Below are 9,629 nucleotides of genomic sequence, written 5' to 3'. Positions count from 1 at the left end.
TGGTGGCACTTAAAGCCAGGCCTGCAGTCGGAGTGTCCCCATGCAGGATATATTTGCTGTTTGTTCCACTGGCAACACAGTAAGAGGTAGATGGTGAACCATGGCTGAAATTATAGCCAGGCAAAGTACTCGTAGGAAACAGGTGAACCAACAAAAATAGCCTTTCATTCTCTGAGACAAATTACAAGGCACAAACTTTGATTTTTATGAATGCACTCATTATTCTTAAGCATTCAAGCAGGTTTTTGTGAGCGTATGTCACCCTATGGGCCGGTGGCTAATTGAACCCCCTGAAATGGCCATTACTCACGGCGGGAAGGTGCGGTTCCCCCTCGCTGGCGGGCACAGGCTGCCTGCGGGCAGGGCAAACCCTTCCTGCACCGGGAGCGGTGTGCGGACGCCCTCCAAGCACCGACGGGTGGGGGTCTGCACAACCAAGCCCTGTTCCCCCCGTCTGTGAAGGCAAAAATCCCACTGATGTGAACACTGGTGGAAAAGGCAAAGCAGGGTCTGAGCTGGGTCGTCTTGGAAAACGATGGAAGAGGAGAGGAAAATACTGGTGGATGTTTCTGCTAATTCCCGTGAGACTGGAAGAGGCGCCAGTGCAGGACCTGTTTAGATGTGCGTTTAATCTTCAACCTGTGTTAAACCACAGTTTTGACCCCCTCTGCACTCCTCTGCCAGGATTTCTTAAGGCGCCTCTATACCAGGTGCTGGCGTCAAGGCTACCTGCTTGGCTGGGGGCTGATTTCTGCGGATGCTGAGGCCAGGCACCGGGACAGGGAGTCAAGCGATGGCACCTTCCCAGCTGGGCCCAGGCTCCTGCTCCCTCCCCGCCACTTTGGGCAAGGCCCAGGTTTCTGGCGTTTGCAGTCCGATCAATGCAGGGCCCCTGGTTGTGGACAAGAGGAGAGACTTAATTCTAATCTGTATTGACTGCTCACTGCTTTGTCTGCCAATTTGCATCATGGACTTGTCTTAAACAATGATGTGGGCCTGGCAGGTTCTCTCTCACAGTAATCTATACCAGCGGGTCAAAATCTGGGAGCACTCGTTAAAGTCCATACATACAAAATGCATGTTTAACTACTGGAAAGATACTGAGGTGCATCTGTCTCAATATTTATCCACTTTCATCTGTAATCTGCTTAAACCCCAAGAATGCTTTCAATTTTTAGCAGCAGAAAGAGGCTGCTTTATGCAGTGAAGAGTATTTCCGTAAGTTTTTATTTTAAAATATTTGGTCATCCTACCTCATGTCCATGGAACAGGTCAATGGAGGTGGACAGTAAGGAGGGAGGATGCCCGAAGGGAGTGAACTCAGCCTCCTGCCTCCTCCAGAACCGTAAGTTCCAGCTCACCAAACACCTGCAGCTTTTGTTTCTTTTAAAGCTGAAATTTTATGATTGCGAAAAAAATCTCTTGGTGTAATTGGGGTAATGGTCTTTGGAGCTTCCCCTGTTTCCACTTCCCTTTTTCTCAGGTTTGTAGCTATAGGCAAGAGCAGCTCTGCGCTCTGCCGTGGGCTGGGTGCTGGGGCCGAGGGGCATGCGTGGGGCTGTGTCTGCCCTGCCAGTCCCCACAGTGGGACCAGAGGGGAATGTCCCCAGCTTTGGCCACTCACAGATCCCCCAGATCCACCTCCAGTCGCTGCTGAGCTGGAGAAAGGCTTTGATCTGCGGTGCCCGGCCAGCACCACCACCACCCCATCTCCTAAAGCCCCCGACTCCTGACGCACGGAGCGTGGCAGGGAAACACAGGCAAGGTTTTGGGTTAAATGTTGAGCTGACAAAGACGTCGCTAAGCTCCAAAGCCCAGCCCGAGCGTGCACTTCCACAGATTTTGATAATGCAGCGTGTCAGCAGCCGTGGAGATTGAGTGATTAGGCTGGGGACACGGACACTTGTCTGCAGTTCATTTAAGCTTTGCCACCGTCTGCCTGCTTGTCAGCGGAGGTTTAGGGCCGCGGCGAGGGGGCAAGAACGCGTGTGTGAGTGTGCACACCTCCGTGTGTGAGTGTGTACGCCTCCGTGTGTGTCCGTGCATGCCTCCATGCAGGCCCCTGCCCTGCGTCCCAGCGCTGACTCCGGAGCAGCTTTGGCTCCCCTGCGTTTAGGTGACAATTTACAGCTGCCCGTGACCCTGGCCGCGGCGCTGCCAAACACTCTGTCCAGGCAGCGCTGCCTGGACCATGACTGCGGCCCATAAATGTGATTTATAGGCAGCCGTTAGGGAGAGACACTGCCTCTCACATCAACTCATGGCACCAGATGGACTGTCTGCTACTTCAGCGATGGGCTCGGGTGGCAGGCAGGTGACCAGGGCACTGCCCACCTCCCTCGACTTCCTAACTAGCTGGTTAGACAGGGTTTGCCACCTGTCAAGAGGAGTTTGAGTTTTATAAATAGATCTCTGCTCTTGGGTTTTTAAAAACACAAAGCATTCAGCTGCAGGAGAAAGAAGGGTCTGATGAGAAACAGCCACTTCATTTGAGAATAAATAAATAAAAAATGCACTTTGATCCCATCCTGGTGACATGGGGGCAGCAGGACAGCCAGGGACAGCCACAGCACGGGGGGTTTCACAGCTGTGCAGGCACCATCCCACCTTACAGCCGTGCTGTCGTCACTGCCGCCCGTGCCAAGAGGGGCCATGGTGCCCGGCGGCGTGAGGGGGGAGAGAAAGCTACTGGCGCGGCACTGCGGGGACCCTCCAGCAGAGCTGTTGCCTCTGTCCCCCTGCCTTCGGGCCACTACTGCATTTTCCTCATCGCTTGGCTGCCCCGGGCGTCTGCCCACGTCAGACGGCGCAGGAGTGGGCGGGTTTTGGGTGAGTCTCCTGGCAGGACGGAGCCAGTGTGGTGATGAGCTGGAGAGCCGTCACCCCTCTTGGCGCAGGACGTCAGCCCAGAGAAATACAAATATGTAAAATAATGTTTTCCCCAGCCACGGTTTTCATACTCCAGCGTGGAGAAATGGCCTGCTCATCCAGCAACCGTAGAAAATCTCAATTTCCCACATAAAAATATTAGTGGCTGGCTTAAAATATTAACATGTGGATCACATTGCCCTCAGAAGCTGTGGGATCGGAGTTTAGCATCAGCAGTTAGACACAGATATGGAATTAAAAATGTAAGCAGTGGCTTTTCAGGCCTTATTACTGCAGCAGGGAGGCCCCGCAGGACGGACGGTGGAGGGAGGGAAGAGCAGGCACAGGGCTGGAGTTTCATGCCACAGCTTTCCTCTCCCACTGCCATCCCCCTGGGCTAAGCTTCACCCTCAGAGTTACCCTCCGCTCAGCCTCTCGTCCTCTGCCAGGCGAGCCAGGTTTGCATTAAGCAGCATAAGCTGTCTCGGGGCGGCGGGAGATTACAGTGAAGGTGTATGAGATGAGGGTGCAGGGCACAGCCCGGCTGGCGGGCTTCTGGCTCGGTGTGGCCAGAGGTGACGGGGAGCCCCAGGCCCACCCCAGAGCTCCAGGGAATCTGTCCCAGGCTCTGTCCCACAGGTCCTGTGCCCCCCAGGCGCACCCCACATGGCCCCATCCCTCCTGCTGCAGCACCCAGGGGTGACACCCTGCGCTTTAGGGTGGCTCTAAGGACATATCCAGCTTTGGCTCGAAGTAAGCAGGTGCTTTGCTAAGGGCTGGGTGCATGGAGGGGCTGGGTGCAGCCTGGGGGTCGGCACGTGTCCCCCTAAGTCCCCAGGACATTCCTGTCCCACTGCCCATGCGGGAGGGCCATGGGGCCAGGGCTGCATCCATCCCATCGCATGGGGACCCAGCCCTGGAGCTGGTGAGGCCTCTAGGGGCTACTGTAATACAAATAATGAATAATTACAATGATATTAAACTGGTAAGCGACAGATACTCCGTGAGCCCTGCACAGGACGACACATGTAAAACCCCCTCCTGAATACAGAGACCTCTTCTTTCCCTGAAGGTTTGGGCTCGGCTGATTTCACACGCCGGCACCCACAAATGTGCCGGAGCCAGCCCAGTGGGCGCCCGAGCGTGGCCGCTGCCGAGCCGCCCGGGGAAGTTGGGAAGAGCAGAGTTTGGCAGAAGGTTAGCGTCAGAAACAAAAAAACTGGACTAAATTATTATTCCACCCATAGCCTTCACAGGGAAAATAGAAGCAGCAGATTGAGGCCTGTTTTCATATTTGATAGGGAACCAGATAAATGGCAGGCAGCTTGCTCTGATAAGGCCTTGCTCTGGGCATAACCTCTTTCTCTGAAAGCCTCTTACTATGCATAGAGTCAGGCTATCTGTGCAGCTGCACCTTGACACAAATATATCTGCACCCAAGATGAACCAATTCCCCCAGAAATTACAGGAGTGGGATTGCATCTGGGGAAGGGGCCGCAGCCACTGCTTTGCCACCTCCTTTTTTTAACGATACTTTTTTTTCCCCCCTGAGTAGTTTCTCAGACAAACATTTTGTCTCTTCTCCCTTCTCCCTCTGCATCGCTCTGTCCCCCATGCCAGCAAAGAGCAGAGAGGGCGATGGGGCTGCTGAGCCAGGGTGCCCGAGCTGGGTGCTTCCCTCCACACCGGGGCTGGCGCCCAGCACAGCACCACTCTCGTGCCCCTTTGCAGGAAAACGGATTTAACCCTCCTGAGCAATCTCATGCTTGGAAATCACCCCCAAATGTTCCTTATTTTGGAGGGAGCAGCAGCCGAGGTGACATCAATATAATCTGGAAGTTCCCAGGCTTTTAGAGGGTGTGAACAAATGGGCGATGCTCTCCAACATCAGCATGCTCACCACCCCGCCTCGGGTGCTTCAGTACTTCCCAAACTCCCTCCCTGCATGACCACAGAGCCCCAACGCCCTCCTTTTCCGTGAAACTGGCTCTTACGTACCAAATTACTTTGGGAAATGGGTCTTGGCTCCACAGCACCAGGGCCAGATATTCTACTGATCCCCATGCAAGGCAGAGGCCATTCCCACTGAAGTCCAGCGACAGCCAGTCACCTTAATGTCCTCTGTGTCTTCGACAACTTCTCTCTGCTGAACTTTAGGAGCCACAACAAATGTGTCTTGATAAATATGACTGATAGTGGGGAAGGAGAGCTGGGCTGGGGCTGAAGGGCTTGAGGATCAGGAATTACAAAACAGGAAAGGGTTTTCCCACCTCTACAAGCAGAGCCTCTGCCCTCCGGCACAAGAAATCTCCAGAGCGCTCCCAGTTCCCCAAGGAACCAGAGGAAACCAAAAGAAAGTTGGTTACAAAGATTTGGGAGAAAAGGAGGAGAGATATCTGAGGAAATGGCCATGTTAACCGGGTATTGAGCAGCTTATGACCAAACCCATATTAATTTCCAACCACTAATGGACACAAGTAATGTCCTTGCTACCAATAACACTATTTTATTTATTATTTTTTAACCAGAAGGGACCGTACATTAGTTTTCCAGCTGCACAGCCACTTTAAAGACTTTATCCTGATGTTCTGTTTTGCAGTGACATGAGCTCTATCATCATAAGAAGAACAAATCAGCAATTAGTCTGCGAGAGGCATCGCCACGGAGGTAGAACAGCCCCTAGTCAGAGGGAGAGGGAATCCTTTACAATGAAAGGCCCCCGGGAGAGCCGGGACCTGGACCTCGTGACGATGATTGATGCTGGCACTGCAGAGATGCACCACACCTCCCCAGAAAATTAAAAGCCTATTTGGTACGGTACTAACAACACATCACATTGATATTGTCTCATTACCCATCAGTACAGGGTCCTCGTCTTCCCATTTGTACGGTATTAGGGGAAAAGCCCCATAGGACAAGCGCTTTTCCCCTTTTCTCCTCATCCATCCCAGAACATGCTTCAAAAACCTGAAAGTTGGGCTGATTCAAAACCCCTGTACCTTTCCTTGTACATCATTATTATTATTATTTTAGGGATTTATGTCTCATCTAAAAGCTGGGGGTCTGCGGGACAGTCCCCAGGGCTGCTCTCGCTCGCTGCAGCCGTGCCTTCTCCCAGCCTGGCACAGGGCGATGCCGGCTCCAGGGCTGCAGATTAAGCTGGCCGTGCCAGCACCAATGCTGAGCACCACATGCCCAAACCACCTCGGGGATTTGCATGTGGCCATATGAAGGAGCCACACGAGCGGGGAATCGGCTCGTGCTGCAGCCGGAGCTGGGGGGAGCGAAGAGGGAGTGCTTGGGGCAGGGATGTGGGGAGGTATTTGCAAGAGGAGCAGGTTTCATCTGAACACCGCAGTTGCCGAGGTGCGACCGGCCCCACTGCCAACTGTGAAGGGCCGTCGGTAGAAAAGTGAAATATTAGAGCTTCGGGGTTTCCCTGCCCCCACTCCTTCCAAACTGGCATCTGTTACGTGTTGGGTTGGAGCAGCAGATGCCTGGTTGCAGCTAATGACAGCAGTAGTCTGTTAACAGATGCCACGTATCTAGCAACAGCCTTTGTCTGATCAAAACACCAAGCGCTGATTTAGCTGTAAAGGTAGCGGGGCCAAGGTCTTTACCTCCCCGCAGCCGGATGGGTCCGAGCAGGAGCAGCGGGCCCACTCTTGTCCCCTCCCCTGGTGCCAGGAGAGACGCAGCTCCAGGGGCTGGCTGGCCCAGAGCATATAAACCTGCTCAACCCACGCAGAGCCTGCACTGGGCAACAGCCCAAGATGAACAGCCCTTTTTTCTGCACAAGCACTTTGCTGGGTGCTAAACCTGACACTTGCAACTGCTTCTTTCTCACTCTCCCTGCCCTGTTCCCGTTGGTGCCCCTGCCAGGGAGCTGGCTGGCACCCAGCTGTGCGTGTGAGCCACGGCTGTGCCGGCCCTTCCCTACCCTGGCTCTCCCCATCCCACTCAGAGCACACGGCGCAGCTGCTGGCACGTCCCCACACACTGGCTCATCCTTCTGCCGGCGCTGCCTTGGTAGGGATGACATCTCCCCCACCGTTAACCTGCCCGAGAGGCTGCTGCTGCCCTCCTCGCCCCAAGCAGCAGACGGGATGCCCATCTCTGCACAGGATGTTTAAGGACAGAGGCTTAAATACAGCACCAGGAGCTGCCCTCCTTCCACTGTAGCCATCACTTATTAATTCAGCTCCTGATGATGAACAGAAAGGGTTGAAGTAAGGTGAGATATCTCAAGGGTGCTGGATGTGTGACCAAAGCTCTGGGCTTGTGATGGGCTGCATGGGGTGTCTCACTGCTGACCAGACGCGTGCCGGGCTGCCATGAACCTCCACCGGCACTAACCGAAGACAGTGAAGGCCAAATCCTGCACCCATGGGAGTCCCGAGGGTTGTGAATGGCTCCGGATCGGGTCCTGAGGGCATGAGTGCAGATGAGCTCATTTTTCAAGGCTCACTCCGTCAGCCTTCCTATTTACATTTCCCCAGCCCCACCAGAGATTAGGCCACATTAAACATCAAGGGGTCCATTCTCCCGCCCACGGGCTTCTGCCTCTCCCAGTGACATGAATAGCAGTGACATGCCTGTATGCAGAGCAGAGGAGACCCCTAATTGCTGAACAGATTACATGTTTAAAATCAAACCTGTCCCTGGGAATGAGGAAAACACAGCGCTACCCACGATGGAGAACTTCTGTGCTGCTTCAGAAAATATTTAAATAACAAGATTAATCCCCTTTCTTTCAAATTCGTTAATAAAAGTTGATTTCTCTCAGTGCTGAATACTTGTTTTCACCACAGCTACCTTTTAGGGGTACTTGCAACCTCCTAATATAAATAAAGCTTAAGGCCTGGTCAGATTTTTGTGGTCTTTCTATGCAAAGATGAAAGTTTCTCCTCCCTGCAGTGTCCGTGCTCTCTGTGAGGAGCCCAGTGCAGGCTCGTGCTTTGCACGGGGCATTGCACGTTATTTCTAAGAGGAGACAAGGAATCAGGATCCAGATAGCAAAAGCGCTTGACCTGGAGGTCAGCGGTGATGCAGACCCGCTCCAGCAGCACCTCTCCCCGCAGGAGACCCTTCCAGCCACTCTCCCACTGCTCAGACAGAGAAGTCGAGGCGGAAAGCAGCCCCTTCCACCCGCCGCTGAGCAGCCTTCCTCCTCTCTACATTTCTATTTCCTTGGACTTATCGCCCTGCCACACTAGATAGGCAAGGACAATACGGTGAAGAACCAAATGAAGAGAGTTTTTAACCAACACACAGGAGCCTAAAGGATAATTAAATGACAAGACTTATCAGCCCCCGTGGGGCATTTCCATTGTATAACAGATTAAAAAATGTTTCCTTTCCAAAGGAAAAACAGTCGCTGATCTACCTTTCGCTGAATCTATTAGACAACTCATCTGAAACAAGTTTCACATTTTTTAATTCGACCAGCTGATCCAATCCCCTCCTTTTGATTTCCCCAGATGGCAGGAGCAGCTGGAATGGAAAATCCTTCCCCGCCAGCACCACAGCATCACCTGGCCATCAACAGATTGACGTGCTCAGCGCTTCGCCTCGTCCGAACGGGGAAGGAAGCAGCGAAGAGAGCGCTGTAAACGGCTCAAAATGTTTTGCTCTTCAGCAATCAGTCGAACAAACAAAACAGCCTCTCACATTTTCACTGTCTGAGGAAACTTTAAACAACGCGGGTATATACTACAACAGCTACGTACTCGTAGGTGCAAGTTAACAGCAAGGGGCTGCATGCACAAGGAGGGAATTTGGCTTGGCATTGTATTAAACAAAGTTGGACCAGAAAGAGAAGTCAAAATGTCTCTGCTAAAAGTTTTTTTATGGCAATACACTGTTTTTTTTGCTAAAAGGACCTGCTTTCTGCAGAATATTTGCATTTACTGTGAAAAGAAGCCCAGACATAACAGCAAAGAGTTGGCCCCTGCCCGGCCCTGCCATCCCCTCGGACTGGGATGATTAAAGAAAAAAATTAAACCAGTGTCAATGTTTTCCGTGGCAAAGGCGGCATTTTGGTGTGCCCCGGCGCAGCAGCCAAAGCCGGGGCTGGCTCCCGTGCGCTGCTTTGGCCCCCCCCGCGCTCCACCAAGCGCCGCGTATGCAATCAACTGTTTACTCGGCATCGGCTATAAATGTGCATTTAATTGGGCACCTTTGCTCCCTCTCCCCCCTCTCCTTCTCCGAGGGCTGTCTGAATGCGAGGGGGAACAGCCTCCGATTCATCCGCCACCACCCTGGGGTCCCCCCTCCCCTCTCCCCGGGACCCACAAAAGAGAGGTCGCTCCCATGTCAAGTGGGGTGTGGAGACCAGCTGAGGAGCTCGAGAGCTGAATTGTACCAATTTGTGCAGCCAGCACCCGCTGAAAAAACTCCCGATCGGGAGGCATGAGCCGGCATATGGTGCCTCACTCAAGAGGCTGTCATTCAGGGGACCGGCAAGTGATGGCTCTCTCACCCTCCCTTTATGGCCTTTCTGCTCCCCTCCCGCGGATCTGCAGAGGGGCCGGGGAGGGCGAGGAGGAGAGGGGCACGGCATCCCCTCCACTGCTCCTGCTCCATCTGCACGCCCAGCCAACCGAGCGTGGATGCTCTTTCTTTATCCTGCTCCCCTCCTCCGAATTTCCCCGATGGCCCAGTGAATTAACTGCTCGTGGCTTCGCGGGGATGTGCGTTTGGGCTCAATTTCATGCCGGTTAAATTCCAAAAAACTGCCTGTGAGAGCGGCTGCGCACCAT

At 53.4% G+C, this 9,629-nt stretch overlaps 1 long non-coding RNA gene across 1 annotated transcript; it reads left to right on the top strand.

Moving 5' to 3' along the window:
• Window positions 1-5,563: 5,563 nt before the first annotated feature.
• Window positions 5,564-8,695, top strand: LOC141952433 (uncharacterized). Its single transcript, XR_012631621.1, has 2 exons — window positions 5,564-5,680; window positions 8,349-8,695. It is a non-coding gene; the product is annotated as an uncharacterized LOC141952433 (long non-coding RNA).
• Window positions 8,696-9,629: the final 934 nt, after the last annotated feature.

Source organism: Strix uralensis, chromosome 20 (assembly GCF_047716275.1).
Source record: "Strix uralensis isolate ZFMK-TIS-50842 chromosome 20, bStrUra1, whole genome shotgun sequence".
Lineage (NCBI taxonomy): Eukaryota > Metazoa > Chordata > Aves > Strigiformes > Strigidae > Strix > Strix uralensis.
Note: the sequence above shows the minus strand (reverse complement) of the source record. Positions and strands in the feature narration are given on the sequence as shown.